We start from the raw sequence: 27,127 nt of genomic DNA, 5'->3' as shown, positions 1-27,127 counted from the left end.
ACTCGGACTGGGACAGGAAGAAAGAAAAATCGTTCGCTACTTCGTTTATAGATCGATCTTGTATCACTATCGAGTTACACTATCAATGTATGCGCAATCTTCTTTTCCATTTTAGCCGCTTTTCCGTAGTCTCGTTGTACTTACTTTACCGCGGACTGATATCGGCTTTGTTTACTACGTGTGCATGGCAAATATAGTGTACTTCGTGTTGCGTGTACGATAATTCTCGGTACAATTGCTAAAATGATGCGCGATTAAGCTCGCCATTTATAAAATCGGGCACTTTATTATGAAATTAACGATACACGCAAAACGAAACTGTGTTTCGTTGCCAATATTCTCATATGGAATACCATAGATTTAGCAGAATATCTTAATATTTTAAAAGCCAGCCAGATGTATTTTGTCAAATATGCATCGCATGAACAATTTCAATCCGGATATTATACAATATATTAAATTGATCGGGTTAGATCAAGTTGTCGTTGTGAAATTGTAGAGATTTAGTATATGCGGGAGTAACACTATAATATTATTGAAGTATGAGACTGAAAATTAGTAGCTTTAATAATTGTGTGTCAAGTATAAAATTATCGGAACTACGCTTTAATTAAAGTAATAACTATTGGTAATAATACTATAAACTGATTTCACTCATTTTTTTTTTCTTCTGGCCAAGCATATTACCGTATCGATAAATTATTATTAACGTATTTTAAGTGAAACAAAATTAATATGCAAAATGATTATTTTATTTTTTATGACGATAGTAAGTAAAATTTTCCGATAATAGAATAGAATATAAGGGAATAAATTTACAATAGTTTTGTATATTTAAGAATTAAATATTTACATTGAATTATCGTCGATCAATTCAAATAATTCAAGTATAAAAATATTTGTTATTTGTACTAATACGTTTTTATTTTATGCTATCATTAAAAATTGATTAATTATTCTTTAAATTTCTAATGTAGATTTAAGATTCTTTCGCGGCATTGTATACGTGCATGTATATCCAATTTTGCAATACTTTTCTTGAAAAAAAAAAAGACTGTATTTCCAATATGTTCAAATCAATGTTAGATTATACATAAGTTTTAGAAAGCAATTCCAAGTAAATAGAAATGGCGAAAGCAAGAAAATATTCGTATTATATCATTTAAGTTATATTATGTAGTAAAGTAAAATTCTCTGTTGTTTTTCAAGATGTTTAATTGTTAAAGAAAAATTGCACGTATAATTAATTAAGTAATGTTATTTAATAAAAAATATTATATAATAATAATTAAAGTATTTGGCTAATGTAATAGTACATAAGTTGTATAAAGTGTAAAATACACTTTACGAACGTAAAATTGCACATTTTATATGAGCTATTCGATAATTAACTATATAATGTATTAATAACATATGATTAATATTTTTTCTTACTTTCATTGTTACTAACTACTTTATTTATTTTTCAAATTTCAATCTTATTCTTTCCCATGAATGATTTTATTTTTCTATGATTTTAAAGATAAATGAAAAGTTCTCTTAACTTTATTTTTCCTCATTCATTGACAACAATATATATATATATATATTTACCACAGAAGTAAAATGTACAATATATGTTATAAAATTTTCAATTTTACATACTAAATTACTCAGGTTAACATATGAGCATTTTCATTTTAATATTAATATACAATTTTCACTTTCTAACGAAAAATAATTCCGAAATTACAATAAATATTTATACTTATAATTTCAGTTAATTTTTTTTAATATTTGATTGTAGATTTAAGAATTTATATTTCATTTATTTCATTATTGGAACTTATTTCATTTGAGCGATCGTATTATCTTAACTAAGATACGAAAAGTTATTTTTAAGATGTATGTGTCTTGTATTTAAAACGAGTTTTCTAATAGATAAAAGAAATTACAAAATAACATAAATCTATGTTCATAGAGTGAGAGAGAGAGAGAGAGAGAGAGAGAGAGAGAGTGAACGAGTTCATGTAAATTTTTATAAAGTATTTAACATATAGATTGTAATTAAATCTAAATAAAATCATACGTTCGGGACTTATTTATATTAAAGTGTTCACACTTACGGCTCACTTGTAAATAGAAATTTTATTGAAAGCCTAGGTAATAAAAACTTGCCTTGTTTAAATTAAATCAAAAGTCATCGATATCTTTTAAGACTTCGGATCAAGATTCAGACTCCATACATCATACGGACATTCGAGTTCACCGATACGCAATAACGCGCGCAAATGTCACATTCTCTTCAAAGCATGAAATTTTTATGAATCATTAGAACCTTATCATCCATTGCATAGGCGTAACAACAAGAAGCAGAACACCTTAGCACAAATTCAAAAATCGCATCCAATGTGATTTATTTTCGATTTATCTTCCCGCTACCTTCGTAATACCCAAGCTCCAAACTCCACTCTCGAAAAAGTAAATTCTTTTGTAAAGCTCATCCGGACTAGCGGGCTCGAAAGTGATCTGGAATCTAAGTATTTGCGAGCTTACGTGACGTGAAGGAAAAGTCCAAAAAAAAAAAAAAAAAAAAAAAAAAAAAAAAAAACGCCAAAAGTCCCCCGACGTTTTTCCCGTATTTACGAAATAACATATACGAAATAACTCGGCCAATTATGCAAGCGTTGAGGAGAAAAAGTGCACAATGATTTCGCTTCCCCGTAGTGCATGTAACGGTCGTTCGATCGATTCTAAAGTTGCCACTCCAAAGGATTCCTCTCTGATTAATTCAAGAGCCTAGGCGCAGTGCTGGCATTTCTGTGCTTCGTACTCTTTAGCTTCGCTCGCCATTTTTATTTTGCGTACTTACGCTACGGCCAATTCCTGGGCAGGAAGCGCTAATTCAGCACAAAAATTTTTATGCATTTCACAATGATGAGCAGCACTTTAACGAGGATCGATGCCTTTTGGCAAGAGATCGATGGAGTTAGCGTGGCTAACTAAAAATGAATAGCTTTGGTTAAGCCTACTAAAAGCAAATTGCAAACTCCACTGAGTTTCCTTCCTCAAATGTATTTTACGGATTGTTCCCAGGTGAGTATAAATTTAGAATTATTTGCATTATACTATTCATTGAACGGAAAAAAAAAAATTAGATCGATGATTGGATTTGTTATTTGCAACAATCTTATAATATGCCTTACAGAACTTTGGAAAATTTAGGTTTGCGCAACAAATTATAACTGTGTTTCGCGTTGGAGCACACGAGTCTAATTAACTTAATATATATGATAATTGTCAGTTAAGCATTTTTGGATATTGAAAATTTGTCGGATAATACAGGGAAAAAGAAAAGGAAATTTAAGCCGCAAGTTTAATAAGCCTTGCAAAACATTTCCACGAATAGAAAGCACAAAACACTCGTGGAATTTGGTATTTTTATGTTTCGTTGGATTGCAAATTTTTCGTCTAATGACCGCAATTTTTTTGTATCATGCATGCGCAGGCAAGACACGCCATTTTAGTGGTAAAAATAAAAAAGAGTAGCGAATGGGCGAGAGAAGGAGAAGTAATGAGGGGAGAAAGGTGAGCGCGGTTTCTCTGGCGTTGAGCTTCGCGTAATTTGGTAAATTTCTCCATTAGTGCGGGAAGCTTTGAACTCTTCGCACAGCTTCCAAGGTCCGCGATCTAAAATTATACGGCGCAACAGCAACGAATTCGTTAGTGTCGTAAATGCGAGAAGTACGTGTAATATTTCATTAGCTCTTGTCATATACTACTAATTATCGAGGCTTTAACGTGTAATTCGATACTTTGACCACTTGTCGCGTTTGTCAAGTACTCCTGTTTAAAGCATAAAGTTTGTAAACTTGGCAAATAGTAATTTATGTGAAAAACAGATATATGTTCTGGGGCACTAGAGGGTTTTGATTTTTCTTTATTCTCTTTTTTCCAAACAAATATTATGTTAATCGATATTATTTAGCAATAAATTGCAAATGTTTCATGAAAATTTCCAAAACTACTCATATAAACGAACGATTGGAATATTTAATCTTACATTTTTCTAACATCTTTACTTTTAAAACTTGTTGAATTAAAATTAGTAGTCTTTTCCAACAGTAATAAAATCTTTCGTTTACATAAACTTAAATCACTTTAAATTTTATGCATGAGTTATATGTAAGGAGTTTGTTTTAAATCCTAACTTAGGATTCGGTTTAAGAAACAAATTCAATTCACTTAATGTAATTAATATATATTTCGTTTTTTCTTTACCGGAACATTACTGTGAAATTTCAATCCAAGCTTAAGCATAGAACGTATTATCTCCTTTCGCACTTAAACTGCATTTACAAATTATTGCATAAATTGGCATATGTATATATATATAGAGAGAGAGAGAAAGAGAGAGATAAATTTTACATGAATAAACAAATGTATCAATGAATATAACTGACCTGGTGAGAGAAGAGATGTCCGGCGGAAGTCGATGAATTTCATTGTCCGAGAGATCGAGGAAAGTCAGATTTTCTAGTGACAGTAATTCGGTCGGTAGTTCGCTTAGCCGATTGTTTTCCAAGTGTAGCTCTTGCACCTCCGGAAAGCTTTGCATTGTAAAAATCCAAAAACAAAGAAGCTAAAATCTGAACAAAGACTCACAGAGAGAAGAAAGACGCGTAAAAGGTCACGTGTGCAATTAATGGACGAGATAAATCAGACAGTAGTGAAGGTAGATTTATGGAGACGTATATATGAAAGTTTTACTTGTATGGTACAGGAAGAAAAGGTGTAGTTAAAATAAAACAAAAATAATAATATGAAGAAAAAGATGTGTAGTAACACAGCGGTTACGAGAGTACGCAAGTCGCAGCTTGCGAGGAAAGTTTCGGATTGTTAGATTAACGCTTGTATCATAGTATAGGTTGCTTATAGTAATTCCCTTTGCCACTCGGCAACTTTTTAATTACGATTTACGATAAATCTTAAAACAGTCAGGCTGTTGTATTTAAAGGGCCAATTTCCTTTATATTAGAAATTCATCCGCGTTGCTTTTTATCCTTTAAGAAATCGTGAGATTGATCGAGGACACTCGAGCCAAACGCTTAGTTTTTTCCTATTAATATGAATTTAAAGCGGAATTGGCGGACCTACTTGGACCTACTGACGCCCTTTTAAAAAAAAAAAAATAAATAAATACATAAAACAAAGAATAGAAAAAAATGTATTTACAAACTACTCTAATTAAAAATAAAGTATTTGTTTATTCTCTGAAAAGTAGGTTTCCTATCAAATTTAGTATATTCTATAGCAATAAAAGGATTCGAAATTAATGTTAAAGGATTGTTAAAATTTAATGTATAAGAACATAGAAATGTCAGCTTAATTATATCGATATTAACTCTCTCTTTAAATACTTTAAAATAATTGTTAAAATTTTAATTATTAACATATAATTTTACAATAGACTTTACTATTATTATATATCTTTATCACATTTATTTGCTAAATTCTACTTATGAAAATATCATATTTGGCATTCTTTGACTAAATAATTTTACCATTTCAACGGCTTGAGAAGTTAAATATCACCATTTATTGAAGTTCGATATCTTATAATTTCAACATTTTACATTTTTTTTTTTTTTATTTCTTCTATTTTTATCTTTTACATGAGTTAATGCATTATTCACATAATAAAATGCTACTAGTGTATGAACAATAGGAAATCACAAACAACATTTAAACTTTCTTATGAGTGTTAAAAAAATTTTTTTCAATTTATTTATTTTAGCATTAAGTTGAAAAATAAAATAGTATTCAGATAAAATTAGATAAACAAGATATATTCGAATAAATTTGTTGAACATGAAATGTTCTCAGCATAAGCTATCGTTTTCTCATACAAAATCTACATGTTACAATTAATTAATCTATAAAATTTCTTCTGTTACAAATCACTAACATATCAAGATTTTTATAAATTTTCCGCAAATTATAATATATAGAAAATAATTACAAAGAAATTAGAAATTCTAGCAGAAAATATTTATATAAATTTTAAACATTGAAAACTGATCTTTTGTTAAAATAGAAGAATAAAGAAGGATGAAATACGCAATATACGCTATATCCTCGTGCATATAATGTTATTCGAAAATAGATCGCACGAAATTATTTGTAAATATAAAAATAATATTTTATTAAAATTAATATATCTTATTATTCTAAATTATAATAAATAAACATTATTATGAATAAAATAACAAACAATGTTCCTTATGATCATTTCGATTAATTCACATAAACATCCTATGGAGAGAAAAATATTGTTAATTTCGGGGAATCACTCTAATTCGTATATAGAATAATTAAAAATATTTTTTTCCATACTTTGATTATGTAGGACAAATTCACAATATACGCACTCAAATACCTCGTATATAAAACAATAGTTTATTCTTATATCTCAAACATCAATTACGTTATGAATTGTGCATTATATTAAATGGATAACTTATATTTTCAACAAATAATTTCTAATATATTGTTGTATTGTCAAATAGAAAAGAAAATTCGGATAAACTTATTTCACTAAATACCATGTATAAACGGTTTAAGTTTAAAATCTTATTTCCAAGATTGTTAGTTCCAGAATGGCTTATTACATATATATCATTATAATCTTCGGAACTAAAGCAAAATCACTAGATTAAAAAACATTATTAAATATGATTTTTTTTTTGTTTTGTTTTAGTAATACTGAGAAACGAATATAAAACCATAATTATATCTGCATTAAGAAAAAATTTAAGCTTCGAGGAACGATAGAAAAGCTTAATTGATACGTCGTTGTAATGATAATAATTTGTAAAATTCGCGGTTATAGAGCTGCAAAAGGTACGAAAAGCGAAAGGATGTCGAGACCGAATGTCGAGCTATCCAACCACCATTGAGATTCTAATTTCAATATATACCTGAGCAGAAGTTTGAAGTTTCCGTCGACTGGAGACAATTGATTGTGACCTAGAAAGAATTCCCGCACGCCGGCAAATGACCGCACAGTTTCCGGAATCCTCGACACCCCCGTCTCGCTCATGTCCAATTTTATGGGCTGACCAGAGGTCGTTGGCGCCGTCTGACATGCCTGCAAAAAGTTAAAGAATCGCATTTGAAGCTTAAATTCCTGGGCACACGTGTATTTGCAAGGATGGTTGAAATTGGAAGAGGGCGGGATTTTATAGGGACCTTTACATTATATATATATATATATATATATATATATATATATATATATATATATACATATGTAATTTCGTTTCAAAGGAAGATTCAGAATGGCGCGTGGCTCTGCTCTCGCGGAAATGGAGATTTAATCGAAAAAAATTGAAAGAAGGACCGAAAAGAATGGTTGTAAGAGATGCACCGTGAAAAAAAAATCTCTATAAATCAACTTGATAATTACTTGATAATTACTCGATAAACTATTCTTTTGTGTTCTCCGATTCTATTTTATTATTCCTCATAATTTTTTTCAGTTGATTTTACTCTAATGCTGGATTTACATTATTTCTTCTAGAAAAGACATGAATATTTATTAATCTAGAGTAGAAAATTTTTAATAAAATTTTAATGAAATTTTAATGGCATGCAAATAAAATATATAATTGACAATTATTTCTGACTTACAGTACATAAGTGAAATTCATGAATTTCACGACATTTTAATAATGAGCGTAATATTGTTGTAAGCTACATATAATTATGCCTCTTCGTAAAATGTACACATTTGTAAGAAATTTATCGAATAATAAATATGGGTTCGGTGAAGAACGTATGTAAACATAAATATTAACTAAATCATTGGAATGAATTGAAAAAGCTAAAATTTTCATTCAATTAACTAAATTACAGACAAAATTCTTTATCTTACTTACTTTAAAGTATCGTACTATAAAAGAGGATTTTCTTAAATAGGTGATAGGAGCGGTTGTTTAGACATGAAACTTTTTTTTTTTTTTTAAGAAAAAGATTCCTTTAAATGGTAAACAAATTTTTCACGTACAATCGATATTTCATGAAATAGACATAATCTTCTCATGGTAATTTTATCTACTTAGCAAAAGCTTTTTTACGGAAAACCCGTAAAAATATTCATTTTTAAATATTGATTTAATAAATTTTCCGATTGCTTGAACGATCTAGCGTGAGAAAATTAATTTCGACAGACTGAAGTATTTCTCGTAGAAAGGGAAATTATTCATAATCTATATATATATATATATATATATATAAGCTTGTACAGGTAATACCGTACTTGAATAAAGTACAATTAAATATCGTACAACAACATAATTTACAGGAATGCAAATGTTCAGTTTGGTCAAGTACTGCCTGACTGAATTCGGTTTATATTAACTTGCGTTTATATCTATATATTTTTGACTAAAATTTAATTCTAGAGAATTTCTTTTAGCAATTTCCTCGATTAACGATTTGAAAATTCCTCGGTAAGATTTAAAAATTTTATATTGTTTATATAATGCCTATTTGGAAAATTTATCTTTTCTTTCCACATCGTACGAACAGGCACTTAAATAATAATTAAACATGTCTTTATGTTTGTATACTTATTAATTATAATATTTATTATTACTTAATACTTATTAATACAGCTGGCAGACGATAAAAATATTTTTAAAAGATATTTCAAAATTCATTGATCATCTAGAGTGACAAAAATATATAACTACATACCAATAGTTTCATTTATTTTTTAAATACAAATTCGAATTATTAATCTTCCAAAAAATTTTCCTTTCTATGCCGATAGAATTAAGTATTAACGAATTATTTGGAAATTTTTACACATTATTCATTTGTTTCTTAATAATAATTGCTTTCTTTTATTGTGATCACATCGATCAATTTTCCAAAAGTATGCAAGCCATTCGTTAAAAATACGGACATTTCGATAAAACGATCGAAACATATTTTTTCTGCTTTCTTTTGGCACATTGAAATACCGTTTCGAGGCAAAAATAATAAAAGAAATACAAATCATACGATATAAAAATATTTTACCTAGAATTATAAGAGTTAATAATATAATTAGGCTACGGTAGGTAAAATGAAATTTACGAGAAACTGTCTATTAGCTATAAAAATTATGTTAGTGAAATATATTGGCATAATAAGTCGGTAAAATAAGTCAATTGAAAAACTGCAGAAATAAAGATTACATTTTTCCTCATTCTATAGGACAGATATATATATATATATATATATATATATTAGTGTGGAGAGAGAATAAGTAGAGATGGAAATAGACAAAGAAAAAGTAAAGCGAAAGAGCGTTAAATAAATGAAAAGTGGATGGCTAGCGATTCTGCTGTAATGAATTCAGTCCTTCTAGTTCCCTAATTATTGCCTTTCCACTTCCCCCGTTCATCCTCACTCTCTCCCTTATCCTCTCGCTTTCTTTCACGCGCTTGCAGGCATGCGCGCTTTACTCTCCATTCGCGGATGTTCATTAAAGGGGAAAGAATAAGTGTGCGTGACGATGGGAGCAGCGGCGAGACCGTGCCCACCTCGATCTCCAGCGAGTCCGTCTCGATCTCTTCCTCCTTCCTCTCCGGTCTGCACATCCTCTCCATCGCCTCCCGCAGCTCCTCCACGATAACGAGTAGCCTCGAGTCGTTATGCGCCATTTTGCCACCGTCCATTTCCTTGAAGTCGACGCGTCGACGATAATTAACTCGACCAGGCCATTGCCTCGCTAGCGCCTTAACAAAGGTGTCCGGGTAATTAGTCGAAGGAGGAGATCCGAGCGGCCACCGAGTAAGCCGCACACCTTTCGCAATTTATCTCGGTGCAAGACATTCCAATGCGCGCTAATAGCTCGTCCTTAAGCACCGAGTCCTTCCTTCGTTACCTCGTCTGCTCGACCGAGCTCTTCGGTGACGGCGCCATTACTTACCCTCTCTCCCCTTGTCATATCGCCATTTTGCATGTTGGCCCAATAAAACGGCCATTTGGCCTTCGACCCGCTGGGCTTCTAAGCCTTTTTTTATTTGCAAACGGAGCTGTAGGAGCCAATTGTGAAAAATTTTGAAACACGCGTATTAGAGATGGAAATGGTTGCCGAAGACTCGTCGATGCCCTAACAATTGTACCGAGTATTAGAGGAATCGAACGAATCAAACATCTTGTCGAAACAAGATTTTAATCCTCTTAATCTCGCGGTTTAGAAATTTACGTATTTTCGACGGGAGAATGAGCGATGTTGGAAGGGCTAATTTTGATGCATAATAGAGCCAAGCTAATACCATCGACAGAATCAGCCGATCGACACTTTACGTTTATCGCTATTGATTCGCTATACTATTGAACAGAAATTTCGAGGATAATATCCAATTATCGAGACAATTGCCCGGGAAGTATCATACATTACGTTTCATGGAAAGTCCTTTGTATAATAAGTTATGCGCTTCGATCACTCACTGCTTTTCCCTCGCCAATTCCAAACAATGTCGGCCATTTTTTGTCCTTTCTTAAGTGGACGCATGGCAATTTCTTCTACGCCAATGTACCTTTACGCCTCAATGTGACAGTACTGTATTGGGCAATATAATCAACAATGCGCAAAAAGAAGGTAAAAGTAAGTATCGAAGCGCTGCTACTTAATTTAGCATCTCATTCGCGGATCTCCGACTTTCCGCAGCCTATAATAATCCTCGAGGATTCCCGATAAATCAAGGCCAAACCACTCGGTCGTTGTTTCATTTCTCTACATTGTTTATATTTTCCGCTGCCATTGTCTCTCATTCTGATCTCATGATTATGCGCGATTGGAAATTCAAAGTTTTGCGTGATCTGAGTAGAGGAAAGAAAGCGAACTGATGAGTGAAACAGATGATAAAAAGAAATTGTAACAAACGAAGGAGCTTTGCGGAGAAAGAAAAAATTTTAGTTATCCGAAGGGATTTTTTATTTTTCAAGAGTATATATACGATGCCTTGATAAAGCTAATGATAATTTAATTTATACCGCTTATATTGTTTGATAAGAGTGAGGATTTTAATTGAATGTTTTACCTGTTTGAGTGGCTTCATTTCAAGCTTTCTCAAGTAATCCAATAGATTCATAAAATGAAAGCGACCTGAGTAATTTATGTATGTTTAAATTAATGCTCCGTAAACTTTATTTCCAATTACAACTTTATTTCACTAAATGATAATTCTTCCATTCGAAGAGCATTTATGCACTTTATTGAGTAAAGATCGATTAGATCTTATATAATATCAATAGATATAGCAATGTAGTGGCAAGTCTTCTTGCCAAATTACACTTTTTTTTTTTTTTTTTTTTTTTTTGCAATTTTGTTTTAAAACCATTTATTTAATATGAATAGAATTATAAACAGCCTTAAGTAATTTACAAAAAAGGTACTATTAATTTAAGTTTCGTTATCTTGAATAAATTTACTGAACTACTAATGTTACCAGTTAATTAGATTTAATCGGAAAATATCCGTCTCTATTTCCCGTTAAGTTGCATCTGTTTAAACGAAGCAATTACTGGTTATCTTCATTATATTTCGCTTTAATCCATCATACATTTATTTATAAACAATTTGTATTTAAAATTTAGAATACTAATTGTTATTTACAACAATTGATGGATAAAATATCTTTCTTAAATTCTAAATTAAACGTTAGAGAAATGTATTTCTTTAAAATACATAATGTCAAAGTATTTTGTGAAATTTACTATTATTTTATCGTCAAACCCCTTACATCTAGTTTGATTTCTATAAAACCACATACATTAATTCTCTTGTGGTATTTTAGAATTTAATATAACTTTTGACAAAATTAATATCCAATTTCCTTTTGAATAAATAATTTATCGATAATGTACGCTATTAAAGGATAAAACTGGAGAAAATTATAGACAATGCTTCGACGAATTAATGACTTTTCCTATGCAATTGCAATCAATTCATCATTGGCTTATCATAGTTTTCAAAGCACATGACATCCATTCTCCAGTTTATAGATTTGATGAAATTTCGTTATCGCTAACCAATATCTAAAGACGTGTAATTGCACTGCGCCCAGGCACTCGTTTCAAGGCCGCATTGCTATACATACAATCGCATTAGCACACACTGACACTCGCAAAGAGAGAGAGAGAGAGAGAGAGAGAGAGAGAGAGATCCATCCACACACACACACACACACACACACACACACACACACACAGAGTAGCTCTCACATCCCTATATATATACCCCTATATATACACAAATATATATATATATGTGTGTGCGCGTGTGCGCGCGCGTGTGTGTGTGTTCGCGCGCTCGCATACTAATGTATAATTCTATATATTTTAAAACAAATCAATGATAAATCGATTCGACCGCTAAGTTAATATGACGGTGAAAACTGTATACATGTATTTAATTATAAAATATTTATTCCAAGTGAGAATGAAAACTTAAACTTTGACAGATGATCGCGCTCATTTGCATGTAATTGCATGTAATGTTTTAAGTTTAAATAGCTTCATAGAAGCCGAATAATAATTATTTCTGATTAAATATGTTGCAACGTGTAAACTGAGAAAAATTATTGCATTTTCTTGTACTCCCATAATGGGATGACTCACATTAACAACAAAATTACCTAAAGCTAATTTTAAACTTTCAGTGGATTTTTATACATAAACAACTTTTTGAAACTCCTAAAAACTAGCTGAAGTAATAAGGGGCGGGTATTTTCTATTTAGATACAGATTATGTGCTGTTATAATTGTGGAAACTCTGTCTGACTTGTTGAAAAGAGTTAGAGTGTGAAGACGACTAAATTCAAGAACTTCCCTGTAAATCTCAAAATGTAAATGATACTCTCACCTATGTAAATTTGAATTGCGAATACTCAGTACTTATATATATATATATATATATATTATTTTACTATGATGGCAGTGTATAAATAGTAAATTTACGACTATTACGATACGTAACTGAATTAAAATAACTTATGCAACAATGTGTGAAATCGATGATGTGAAGTTTAACATTTCATGATTTACAATATTGTGAAGTTACTTATATGAGCCACAACAATACCTTACATAAACATTTGCATACAGAGAAAGTTTGCTCTATACGAATAGAGCAATATAATACCTTTAGAGTTTACAGCTGAACGTTAACGATGAGATTGTTTTTTTTTTTAAAGAACGCACATTCACATCTCTAATACTTCATATAAATGAGCTAACAATATATTCCTCTTATTAATGACGTATGTTATACGTATGTAAACAACCAAACTGTGGCCGTTATGCTTAAGTAAATAACAATTATAGTCTTATTACTAAACGAGAAAAAACTTTTTCGAAATTTAACATTGCATATTAAACACAGACTATCAACCTGATGATTTTCAACAGCATCCATACTCTGTAGCTATTATTAAATTTAACTATAAAGTATCATCCCACTCTCCATTATCAATACATTAATCATCAAAATCAGAAACTTGCATGGAAATGTCGATAATCTACTCCAGAATATTCGCTTTCCTCGTGATTTCTTCAAGCACCCAACTAATACAATAGTCCACGAGTCGTTAGGTATTTGGAAGGAAGCCAGTGCTCGGGCACTGAATCCGCCAAGGCAAACATAATCCTAAGCGCGAATAAATAAGGAAGATACTTACCAAAGTCGCTAAATATACTTCTACGGATGATGAGAATAGTATGTATGCTATCTGAATAAAACGAAATCGCGTTCAAAAGGCTTCGTGTATCTTGTTCGTACCATCCATCAAACATTACAAAGGAATCGAGCTTCACGATAAGATTCACCAATAGATGAAGGAAGAAAGCAAATCATACGGTTAAGGTGACATAAGACTGCTTCGCGGATTGGTAGCGCGAAATTGAAAAAGGAATTATCAGCGCATCCTTATGAAGGAATGGTCGGGCAAAAGTATCCAAAGGACATTATGGGGCACTGGCGCACCTTATAATATTCCTTTGTCCCATTTGCCTAGTTTTCGTCTCTTCCTTCCTAGATTTATAATGACTTCCCTCGGCTCCTTCCTGCTTCGCGTACACTTTGTTAAAAGTTATCTAATAGCGGTTAGGTGCAAAAAGTATACAGTCGCTAATGGGATAAAAATATTGAACGGTGATTCTATCGAGACCGCTCCTCGCCCTCCTGTCTCTCTCTTTTTCTTCTTCTTCTTCTTCTTCTTCTTCTTTCTCTTCACGCCCACGTCTACACCCACACGCCAATAACTACGGTTAAATACAGTCGTCTGTACCTCGGTAAAAGCGCGACTCGTGGCATACGATAGGAAACTAACATGTGGCAAGTGCTTCGAACAAATGCGAACTCCTGCTTGAATCGCTTCGTCAAGTCGCGTGCAGAAACGGGAGAAGAGAAGGCGAAAGGAGCCGTGGATAAATGATAAAGGACGACACACTCGCTGCACAATGTATGATCGTTGAGAAGTTAGTCAGACGCTGTCAACAGCTTTTATTTCCTTCTGTTTCTCTCTCCCTTTCGTTCTATCATTCGACCGCATTTGACATTTCATGATGATTTCAAAATTTAGCACAAGAAAAGTACTTTTATATCATAAATGGCTTATCAATATCCATTAGAATAGACAATGATTTTATCGAATCAAAATGTCGACTTAACCCAAAACTCATTAGCGAAATTTTTAAACTCATCATATATGTACGAATCATCGATTTATAAAGCATCAAGATCAATAGCTGTCGATATAAATAATGTATTTATTGTGCTGTACCGAATGATTAAATTAAGTTTTTCTTTTCTTCCTTCGTATAAATACTTATAAATGAGTAATTAGCTTGAGCTACCTAATCAAATAATCAAATGTCCATTTCAATCGAACTATTTTATCCGATTATTTAATGAACAATTTAATGGAAATAACTATCAATCAAAATTACATACATATGTTTAGATTTTGAAAGAAAATTAATATAAAAAAAAAAAAATAAATAAAAAAGGAAAAAAGAACCAAGACAACAACTTAGTATTGGTTTTCTGACACAATGCGAGATATAAATATGGATAAAATGTGTATTGAATTGAAATACAAACGAAATACTCGATCAACTATGTATTGATCACCATCGCAAATATAATTGATTTATGAATAAAAGAATGTTTTTTTCTCTCTCGAAATATAAGTACTTTCAACCTTTATTCAATAATTAATATAAATGTTTGTATTTTGAAGCACAATGTCTAAAGCACACATAAATCATTTAAACAAAATTTTTATTTAAACAGCATGTCTCTGGAAAAATAATTTAAACTACTGCTATCATATAAATCGTTAATATATTTGAATGCAAATAAAAAAAGTAATCAAAAAGAAATTATCAGTGAAAAACTATTAATCAATATGAAAACTTTCGATTGATATACAAGCCTACTAAAATAAATATTTGGTCGAATCTAAAAATACTAGTGGAAGAGGCAGCAGTAATCATTACCCGTTGGATAGATTTTTAATTATACATACAGTCAATGTAGAGTATAAATTGTAGTTGTATGCAATAAACTATATATTGATAATGTACAAACCGCCGAGAGTTGATGATTCGCTTTTATAATAAAGTAATAGAAAATTACATGCAATAAATTAAACATATGGAAGTTGAATGCCATGATATTTTATTCAATAAATATTTTATTTAAACTATATGACAGACATTAAAAGATAAATTTTTACAATTTTCCTACTATCACTACTAGAATGTATTATCTATTACTTTTACATAAATTACTCTAAATCATTACACTATTACTTAATAAATAATTACATTAAATAGTTAATGCATTTTTAATGTAGAAATGATATTGTGCATAAATATAATTCAATAGAAATATAAACAATATGAAATCTACTTTCATTAAACTAATAATAGAAACATTAATAAAGATAAGATGTAGATTTCTAATTATATTTTAAATGCATAAAATTGTAATTATAAAATTTTTGTGAAGAAAATAAAGTAAGGAAATTAAAAGTGACTTGGAATTATCACGAAATACAATGTAGTATATTAAGTTTAATTATTAAATGAACATGTTCATAATTAAACATAATTAAACATATGGATTTTCATAAATAAGATATAGCTATAAACAAAACAAAACAAAACAAAACAAAAAAATTTTTTTAATTTTTCTATACGATCAATCGACTTATAAAATATAAATATTTTCGAAAAAAACAAGGATATGACTTTATACACATTAATCACAATCTATAATTATCTAGAGAAACTACTCGATTATTTATGAATATATATCTGAGTTGACTAGGATATGATGATAACTGGACTAAATGGCTTAAGTAAATGGCTAAGAAGAGAAGCAATGAAAAGAAGTCAATTGGAAAAAATGGAGATGGAAAAGTATATACATAGATAGATCAATATGTACATATATAAATATAGATGACAAAAGTTTATTAAACGAATACAAGAAAAAGGTCTCTTTCATTGTACGTATTACTTAAATACTATTGAACAATGTAAAATAAATAATGTTATCGTATTGTACTATTTTTAAGTAAAAATAAAAATTTAACGAAAAGAGAAAAAATAATTATCCATCTAGTCAGTAGAAGAACATGTTTAAGTTTATAAACAAATGTACTGTGTAATCGAAATTACTAATGATGTATCGAAACTATATTGCCTAGCGCAAGATGAAAATCCCATTAGACTTATGTGAACCTCAGCAAATACAGGAATATAAGGCAACGAATCGATCCTAACGAGCAACTTCCTCCTATCACATATATATAGTTATATTTACCCCGACTAGCATCCTTTTCTACTACAAAGCGGTATTATAGACTGACGTGTATATGTAGTTCAAATACAAAGGAAATCTTGAAATTCTTGGAAGCTTTATACAAAATTTCCGTAACAATGACTAGTGCATTTACACAGATTTACTGTAAAATAGTTCATAATAATATACATTACTATTAAATATTATTCTATTATTGTAATTTATGTTTAGTTGTACGAAGGAACGGCAAATTGTGCAGAGTGAACAATAACTTATTCAATGCTTTTTCTGTGTTAATTAATATCGTTTATAATTAAAGGAAACAATCTTCTGAAAATTCTAATTATATTTAAGATTCCGAAAACATTACGGAGGTTTTATAAACATTAAAATTCCGTCAAATGTCGATTTTTATTATGTAACATTGGTATGTAACAAATATTTGCATTATTGGTTGCATGTTCACTACGTCATGTTTGTCATTAATGTTTTTTTGTTCGCAAAAAAATTACTTTTTATAGATAAAATGTGAAACAAAAATATAATTAAATTTATGATAAAATTTCAGACTGTTATAAACATCATGGGGACACAAATTATTCACAGTATTTTATTTTACAATAAAAATTCTGTATTTAAAGTTTTTTTTTTTTTTTTTTTTTTTTAAAGCAAACAGACTACTATTTTTATGGCATAATTCTCTATAAAACATCACGTTAGTTTAATATACAAAAAATTTTTGATTTAATCAGATGTTGTTTGATTCTTAAGAAAAGAATCATCATAGCTATAAAAAAAATGTATCTGTCAATATTTTTTCATAAACTAAAAATCTTTGAATCTTTGATAGAGAATGCAAGTAAATAATTGTCTAATTGAAAATAAAATAGAAATGTAAAAAACTTTTGTCAACTTCTTTGAACACCGTTCGACGAACTCGTAATAATGAGTGTAAAAATGATCTGGAAATTCATAATACACTGCGCAGTTTTCAATCAAACATCACTGAGCAAAGGATACAAAAGATCAGAGAAAACTTGCATCGCAGTGAGAAGTGAAGAAAGGAAAATAATAAAGAAAGAAAGAAAGAGCAGTGGACTGGAAAAATAATTGAAGTTTCGCGAATTTGCCGCGCAAGGGCTTCGTAATCACGCACTGCTGCGTCTAAAAGTGCGCGACACGCACTCCTGGTGGCTGGGAAGCCAATTATGATACTCGCTTACAGAATCACGCGAAGCCGAGCCAAAGAGTCTTTTAAATCTTCGTAGTGGTGGCGGCTCTTTCCATCCTTTTCAGACTATGGTTTCGTGAGCGAGGCCATTAATTTAAAAACGGGCAATGAATTTAACGGACACCGAACGTTCGCTCGAAACTATTTGATTAATTCTTACGAAGCTGCCAGCAAGCGAAGATGTAGAAAAAATAAGAAGAGGGGCGCCAAAACTTTAAGATATAGAATGATAGACGAGTGAGAGAGAGAGAGAGAGAGAGAGAGAGAGAGAGTGAAAAGAAAAGGATGGCCCTTTTATGCAAACGAGGAGGCAATATGAGTCCTCAAGAAATTCATATCCAATATCAATTTAAAAGATCTCGTTGGAAGGAGGGGGGCGGGAGGGCGGGATTATGGAAACCGACATATACATATATATATATATATATATATGAATATACGTATAATAGACAAGGAAGATACACGATCAGGTAAGTGCAGATCCAAGCCTTTCCCAGATTGGATGTACGCCTCTTTTTTTTCTCCTGGCTCTTCCGCTCTCGCACTCACTGCCTCCTCGGCTCATTCCCTTTCATTCACGACCTCATACGCAATCCCAACGATAGGAGAGCAGGTCTCGGCCCCCAAAAGCATCAAAAGATATCTTTCAACGGATGTTCTCCGCTCGATGTTTTTCACCAAAATTTAGATAAGACTTTCTCTCTGCGAAAGTTGCCGAAATTTCACGTGGGCCCAACGACTCGTGAGCGCAGCTAAACACGATCTAGACGATGGGAATATTCGCGTGACTGCCGATGATAACGGAGACATCAAATATTATTAGTGCCGCTCTCGCTTTTTATCTTCTATGCTTTTATTTTCTCGAATTACAGTGCAGCCTACCGTTAATTAAATCGAGGCCGCGCTCGATTGACATCCAAGAAGATTTAATGGAATATGAAGCAATGATAATTCTGACTTTTAAATTTCATCGGGATCTTAAGGAGCTTCCATTTATTTGATAATTCACAGAGAAATTATTTTACATTCTCTAGGTGTGCTTTAAGCGGAAAACTTTTGGAAAACATAGAAAATGCGAGTTTCCAATCTATCCCACTTTACAACTCTAAGTACTTCTCATATCTTTATAGCACACATGTACAAGAGACGAAATATTCCTATCAATTTTATATAAAACTTCTTTATTGGACTTGTTAAAGTCGTGGGCCTATTAAAATATAACTGCCTATTATAAATTTTTCTTGATTTTTATATCAGGATGATTAAACTTTAATCGTATATATTTATTATTTAAAATTTTTTATCCGATCCTTATATTTCCCTGAAATACGACAATATTTCCTTTAAATGGATGAAATTTTATTTCCCGACATGTTACAAAATATAAATGATTATATAATTTTAAAGTTGTTTGATTAAATATAAGATAACAAGGATAGTTAGACAGTAACGACCGTGGCAGCATCTCTTAAGCAGACGACTACAACAACAAAAAAAAACGAAAAAAATAAATATTTAAAAACTTAACCTAAAAAATCGTACTAAGAGCTTTTGTTTATGTTGTAATGTAATCCACAGCTTCTTATCATAATTACTACCGTACATATTTAAGTCAAAAACAAAAGATCTCGTACATGTTTTTTTTTCATTTTTATTGCTGTACAGTAAAGCATAGACGAGGAATTTAATAAAAAAAAAAAAAAAAAAAAAAAAAAAAATTTAAAAAAATAAAAAAAAAAAAAAAAAAAAAAAAAAAAAAAGTTTAATAACATTTTCAAAACAACCGTATTATGATTTTAAATTACCGAAGATACTATACATGTAGTAGTACAGTCCCAATAGCATACATGTACATTCATATATTTACGTAATATTTTATGTTTTATACAAATAAAACTGTTTTATTCAGTTATTATAATTTAAGTGTATGCCTTATCAACAGAAATTATTTGCATAATATCCATTATGAATTGTTTATTTTAACCAGTGTATTTGTTTAAATTAAGCTAATCATTAAAAATAGAAAATTACATTATATAGTATCATAAACAGCATGTATTTTTTTTATTTTTATTTGTTTTTGTAAGCAATTAATATGACTTGACTCTTATACATTTCAAACGAGTTTAAATTTATTACAGATCAAATGAAAAATACGCTTTGCTATATCTTCGTATTATTTGTTTGAGCTATCGGAAGATTTTGCTGTAAAAAAAAAAAAAAAAAAATAAAAAAAATTACATCTCACGCGTATCATTTATTTTAGAAAAATATTTGCAAATTTAAAAAAATAAAGCTTATATTTGTATATTTTTTAGTTACATCGATCATCGGCTAAAACGCATTTTATTACGCATACGGATAAAAGAGTTAATCGAGATTGATTAAACAGCGCCTCTTTCCAGATATCACGACATTCAAATAGAAAATACAAATTTTTAGTACTAAACGGGAGTCTTCGATGCATTAAACTATTCCAAGTGCCGAATATGAAAAAATTATCGCAGCACGCGATGACTTATGAAGAAGGTCATAAGACTCGTGCCACTTAGGTCATAATTAGTAACGTAAAACGTCAATTGGAGCCAATGATAATACACTAGTGAATTAAGTTCGAAATGCGAAAAGTCCCTGGAAATAATGACAAGGGATAAAGGATGGTCCAAGGTTTCGTGGCTGTCAAGTCTTCCTTACCTGCTTGAGCCAGCGACGCCACAAGTCTCGATCCCAGGAGTGCTGGAAGCCAAGGTAGAGATGTCGGAGCTCGCGGCCCCGCTGCTCCTCGGCCCTCTGGCGCTGCGTGATCCTGGGATGGCCGGTCACCCTGAGAACGAGCTTCCCTAGGCGCGAGGGTGCGCAGCCGACCGAACCCCCATCGGCGAGCTCCAGCCACTCGGGTAGAGCCTCGGCGCAAGCTGAAGGTAGAACTCGTGATAACTGATAGTTAGCGCGCGGATCGCGAATTTTCCATTAATTCGCCTCCGTCTCCCGGTGCTCGCTCTCCCATCCATATTCCAACGCAATGTCTCTCCCACCCTACATCCCTGGCTCTACCGAACTGTTTTAAAAAGCGGCGATACAAAGCGCACCATTTGGCATTTAATTAAATTCTTGGATGGCGGGGAGGGGTGGAGAAGGGTGGGTACTCGGTTCGCGTCAGCGCGAAACTTAACCCTGGAAAAACGAATCGTCTCTTTAATTCAGGCGGAGGAAGGATATTTCGCGCTCGGTGGCTTGCTTCGTGCCCGTGAAAGACAAGAGACACTTTAAATGAGCTTTCAAGACGATACGGAGGAAGTCCTGAAAGGACGGCGATACCTGTTTTACGGACATCAATTTTTACGGGCACGCGTTTAACAAATACGACTAATAATCGATTTTATTGTAGCATAATGTTAGCCTTGTTTAACGATATCTTGGCTTCGTTTTATTATCCAGCGCTTTAAATTTGATGGCTCGTAACTTTGCCCGAGTCATTAAAAATATATTATCGCAACGAATGATGATATTAAAAGCTTATTTTTCGTTTTCATTGCTTGTAATTTAAGGGTCTTAGAATGTTTGCGATTAAAGAAATCGATGGATCTACATTGCTGTTAAATTATATCCCCTTGATTTCCAGATGGTAAAATCTTGTTCGATTGAAATATAGCAATAAACGAATATATATATATATATATATATATATATATATAGAGAGAGAGAGAGAGAGAGAGAGAGATGAAATGAGAGAGCAAGAATAATTGATATTATCGTATGATAATAATAAAAATTGCAAATTTATAAAAAAAAAAAAAACATAGAATATGGCCAGTAAAAAGTACTAGTTAAGTAAGATTAATATCAGCCACAATAAATACTAACATTAAAAAAAAAAATTGAATATTATTACTTATTAATGCTCGATCGATACAATCCAATACAATGATAATATTTAATAGATTTAAAGAATATTATTATGAAACATCATCGTTTGGTGTATAATAGAGCTCTAACAATCCTTTCGATACAAAAAAAAAATCCATTAAACCCATATAAAAAATACTTTTAGTATAGAAAAATAAATATTTATCCTCGAGGGCTCAAACTGCTTAATATATGAAGATCTTTCAAGCCGCGATCTATAAGTAACATAATGAAGCTTAATGATATATGTCATCGAATAATCAGGAAAGCAAGCATCGGGATTTTCCATATCGAACGCGCGCCACTGCTATTACCGCCTAATTACCGCCGATGTGAATGAAACATCGTGAGAGTCGCGAGCCCGTCAGTTTTCGATTCGCTCGTCATCATGCGACGCTAAACAAACTATCGTCATACCTGGATAAAGAAAGAGCCGTGAGCCAAGGACTGCCAGTGGTCGCTTTTTCCACTGTGGGAAAACTAATCCTTTTAATATCAAGCCGTAGCCGCATCTACTGTAGCCTCGAAGCTCATCCAATGGGGCGGCAGGTCCTGCGTTCAAAATCGGCACAAAAATCAGCAAAACTTGATACGTCACTATTGTAAAAATATTACTCGAATTTTCCTCCGATAAACTAAATTTTTATCTCGGCTTACGCTTGCTTCATACGTTACCAGGACTTACGGGTATTACGTATTAAATAGAAGGCCGACTTCCTTATTTGCACATTTACTGTTTTATCGGAACTCGAGGTGTGTTATAACTGCCTGGCTTATATCACATATAAAGTTAGCCCAACTGATAAATCGAAGAAAATCTATAGGAGATTATGAGATTATTTATCGCTTGACAGTTTTTGTTAAAATACGAATTGCAGACCGAACCGATTAAATATATCTCTCAAGTATTGTTATGACTTTAATGGCGATTCTTAATATCGATTCAGTAAAAAATTCTGCACAGGCTTTATCACAATTCGACTACTTTGGTTCTCCACCGTTTTCTCGTAGATTAACCGAATAATAAAATAATAACTAAACAAGGACAACGGCTAAAATACATTACATCTCAATCATTATAAAAGATGAAATTGTTAGATATTTGATAGTGATGTTTTCTCTCTTTTTACCTAAAATAACTTGATGATTTTAATTGTCTCGACTAATGAATACACTAGATAATTCTTATAAAGTTTTTGTTAAAAAAAAAACTTTGGACTAATTATCAATAAATCAATATAATTGTAAGTTAATTTGAAAATTCTAATACACATTCTAATACACAAAAATATTTGCTCATTAATTAAGAGTAAAAAATCAAAATTAAAAGTAACTTCCGTATTCAAACATTGAAATAATGAACTTTTGAACATTTTACGTTAATTTACGGATTTCCAACATAAAGAAGCTGTTGGTAAAATTTCAAAAATTCTTTTTTAAATCTTTCATCCATTAAAACTTATTAGCTCATTTACCCTAAAAAATGTCCATCTGTAGACTTATTTACGGAAATATTTTATAAAAATAATCGGAAATACTATTGTTTCAAGTAAAATTAATAAGTAAAAGTAAAGTAAAAATAATTTCAAGTAAAAGTAATAAGATAATTTTTGGAAATTGTTGATAATTCACTATTAACTTTTGACATAATTATAACTTTATCGCTCCTATTAGCCCATTAGAATAGCATAAATGGAACAATTAGAAGAATTTATATGCAACTACCTACGCGATAATATTAATTTCTACGACTATCGTATTGTTATTATGATATTATTGTAAATTTTAGATGTCTAGAAAGATAAATAACAATTTATTGTCCACGGACTATCAATTAACATTTTTTCTTTCAAATATACGGATAAATTATTTATCCCATCAAAACGCGCATCTAATCGTACGGCAAACCAATATTTGAATGTACTTAAGCCTAAGTCATAAGCTTAAATCGTCAAATGTATTTATCTCTACGTCACGTACTCTCACCCTTAATGCGTCGCTCGATTACATGAAATCGACTTCGCTAAAGAAAGCATATTGCTGATGGGACAGATGAGTGAGGAGGAGAACCAAGGGGCAATCTAACGACGCCCACGATCGACTCCGTAGCCTCTCAATTAGCTTGCAAGTAATTAGTAAGCCGTTGCCTAATGAGCGCGAGGCATTAGCAGGGAAAGTAACGAGGCTGAACATACCCACGTGAAAAGCGACGAGGTGCCGGAGCTCCGCATCAAGGCCAAGGCGAGCTCTCCGGGTGGCTTCACGGTATCCAAGCTGCAGCAGCAGCTGCTCCTGAAGCTCCAACGGTTTCTCACGCTGGCCCAGTCTGCGTCCAGCCTCGTCCCCATACTGCAATTATTGACGTTAGATAGGAAATCGCTGGGAGATAGGAGTCACCTCCGCACTTATCATTCTCGCCGAGGCGAAAGTGCTTTCCAAGTTCCTCGGCGAGCCGCTACTCGAGGTAACTCGGTTTTTGCCGTTAATGGGGCAATTGCTTTAAAGGAAAGTAATGTTTGCCAATGATGCCATTTCATCGCGGCGCACGGTCGATTTAAATTCATAATCACCGTCGAATTTCATGGAGCTTTTCTCTCTATTTCTGTAGATTTTTTTATTTTTTTTTTTGTTTTTGTTTTTTTTTTATTTTTCGTTTTGTTTTATAACTAATTACGCCCATTACATTGGACTTTATTTTTATTTTTCCATTCCTTAGCTTTACAATACAATAATAAATCAAGCGCAAATTTCCTACTATATCAAGTATACACAACGATCATTTATACTTGGATCTTTATAATTCTAATTCAAATAATCAACTGTAATTTTAATTAAATTTATTCATTTAAATTCCAATTAATTCTACTTACATTACATTTACGATTCTCGTGTGTTTTAAGACATTTTATTATATAATTAAATGATCATATTATAATAGTCCATTAAGAAATTCTATGAATTCTCAATGATAATGATAAAAATAAAGCGAATACATTATTTATTTACGCTCGCGTTTGTTTTCAATATGCAGTTCTTATAAATCACTTTTTTCCAATCATTTTTTTTTTAATAAACATTACCTTTACCTCTATTCAGCTAAATAATTTAAAATAAAATTCGATTCATCTATATAAGTCGAAGAGCTTCAAATAATTTTTAAAATCCACCGTACCGTACTATAAATCACATAATACTTAATCCATTCGTGTATTTTCTATAAACCCGAGTAAATATACGAAATATGTCTTATACCAATAAATATTTCGTTGTAATGTCCTCGAAATTTTGTAGAAAATGCATAGTTATTTTTTATCAACAATCGAATAAAACTCCTAAAATCTTAATGAATAAAAACAAATTTATTAATATAATTATTTTCATATGCTTATCGAAAAAAATAAATAATAGATATTCTTGAAAATAGACTATGGCCGTTGTGCGATATACTTTGCACTTATTAACGGAATAACTCAAATAAAAATTTGTACATAAATAAGATTATATTTAGTTAAAAAGCATGAATACATTATAAAAATGGAAAGTCCTTACTTTTTAATAATTATATAATCTTACAGTAACAGACACGATAACAGAAAAATAATTTACTTGCATTTCCGTCATCTCTGTTACGTAATGTTATAATTACAATGGTTATTATCTTTTATCTCTTTGTGAAACAATCTTATAATTACTGTATTTATTTTATGCTCACAAACAGACGGTATTAAATGTAGAAAATTGTCGATTTGAGAGTTCGTAACATTTATTAACGTGAAATTACATCAGAAAAAAGTTTGCATTGGCTCATTGAACATATTGAGAATGACAAATAGTAGTAATCCGCTGTTAAATAGTCACTGGACATTCAATTTCGCCTTTTAACTAACAAGATGGACAATCATTGAATGTTCTCCTTTGAGTCGAGTATCTAAACATCCTCCATGTGGAACAAATCGAAACGAATAACCTAATTTATCAGCCGAGCACTTGCACGGTAGAACTTTGATTATCAAAGTCTCTCCAGCAAAGCAGTTCTTTGCTTTTTTTTCATGGGAGAGAGTAATAACGAATCGTCAAATTAATGTGGAAAATTGAGTAAGAGAGATAAACTAAAAAGAAAAGAAAAAAAAAATTACCAAATATAAAATAAATGGACAATATGTAGCTGTGATAACAATGCTCGTTAGTTCAAATTAGCATTAGCATTTTGTAAATTTTTAACTGAAATATTATGGTCGCGTTGATTAAATTAAATACAATGTGAGATAATTAGTTATCGAAAATTTTGTTAAAAACTAAAGTTTAAAAAATATCGAACGATAATTCTGCATTTTGATAGTAGTTTGATGTTTCTCGTAAGAGTTTGGAATTCTATTATTTGAAAATTATAATAAAGTAAATTTAATGTTATGAAATTCATAATAATAACAATAATAATAATAATAATAATAATATTTGAAGAATTATGAATTCAATTTAATTGGATATATTAAAAAGCAACATTTATACAAATTTCTTTATTTCTAAAAAATTCAAACATTTTTATAATAATGTTAAATTTTAATTTTTGTATAAATTTATAAATTGAACATCTATTATAAATTTTATAAAACTAAAAATTTCAAGATATTAAAATTTCATTACACAGTTCTGTATTTTACTAAATTTTTAAATTGTACTTCAATACATTATAATAATAACTAAACATAATACTATTATTTTTTAGCATATTCGAAAATCATAATATTCTGAAAACAATAATAAAGAGGTAACATATAATCTTTTTTTTTTTTTTAATGTTTAAATTATGTTTTTTTTTACTAACCAAAGAGCAAGTGAATAATAGTATTCAAAGGATGTGGTGGCTTCAGACAAATTGCGAATAAAAAATTTCAGCTTTATTATCAATAACTTCTACATTACACAAGCGAATGTAGCTCAATGTTGAATGAAGAGCCCGGGAAACTCGAGTAAAGAGCTTTTATTTACCAAGTTTCGATTAAAAAACTTATTAGCTTACATTAAAGACTTAATCAAAAAGCAAAGAAGAAAAATATGTATTTGCGCCAACACTTTTGATTGAAGCAAGTGGCTTTAAATGCAATTATAATTTTAATTTATACCAAAAAAATTACTATTAA

The 27,127-nt window shown here is 31.0% G+C and overlaps 1 protein-coding gene across 1 annotated transcript in view; it reads right to left on the bottom strand.

Annotated features, from left to right (window-relative positions):
- The window catches only part of Phlpp (PH domain leucine-rich repeat protein phosphatase), a 35,278-nt gene extending 30,694 nt beyond the window's left edge, over window positions 1–4,584 (bottom strand). Inside the window, exon 1 of the mRNA XM_011508289.1 lies at window positions 4,443–4,584. The gene's annotated coding sequence lies outside the window, so the exon portion shown is untranslated. The remainder of the gene's footprint in view (window positions 1–4,442) is intronic.
- Between the last annotated feature and the right edge of the window lie 22,543 nt (window positions 4,585–27,127).

Source organism: Ceratosolen solmsi, unplaced genomic scaffold (genome assembly GCF_000503995.2).
Source record: "Ceratosolen solmsi marchali unplaced genomic scaffold, CerSol_1.0 scaffold1, whole genome shotgun sequence".
Lineage (NCBI taxonomy): Eukaryota > Metazoa > Arthropoda > Insecta > Hymenoptera > Agaonidae > Ceratosolen > Ceratosolen solmsi.
This window is presented reverse-complemented; position numbering and strand designations above follow the sequence as displayed.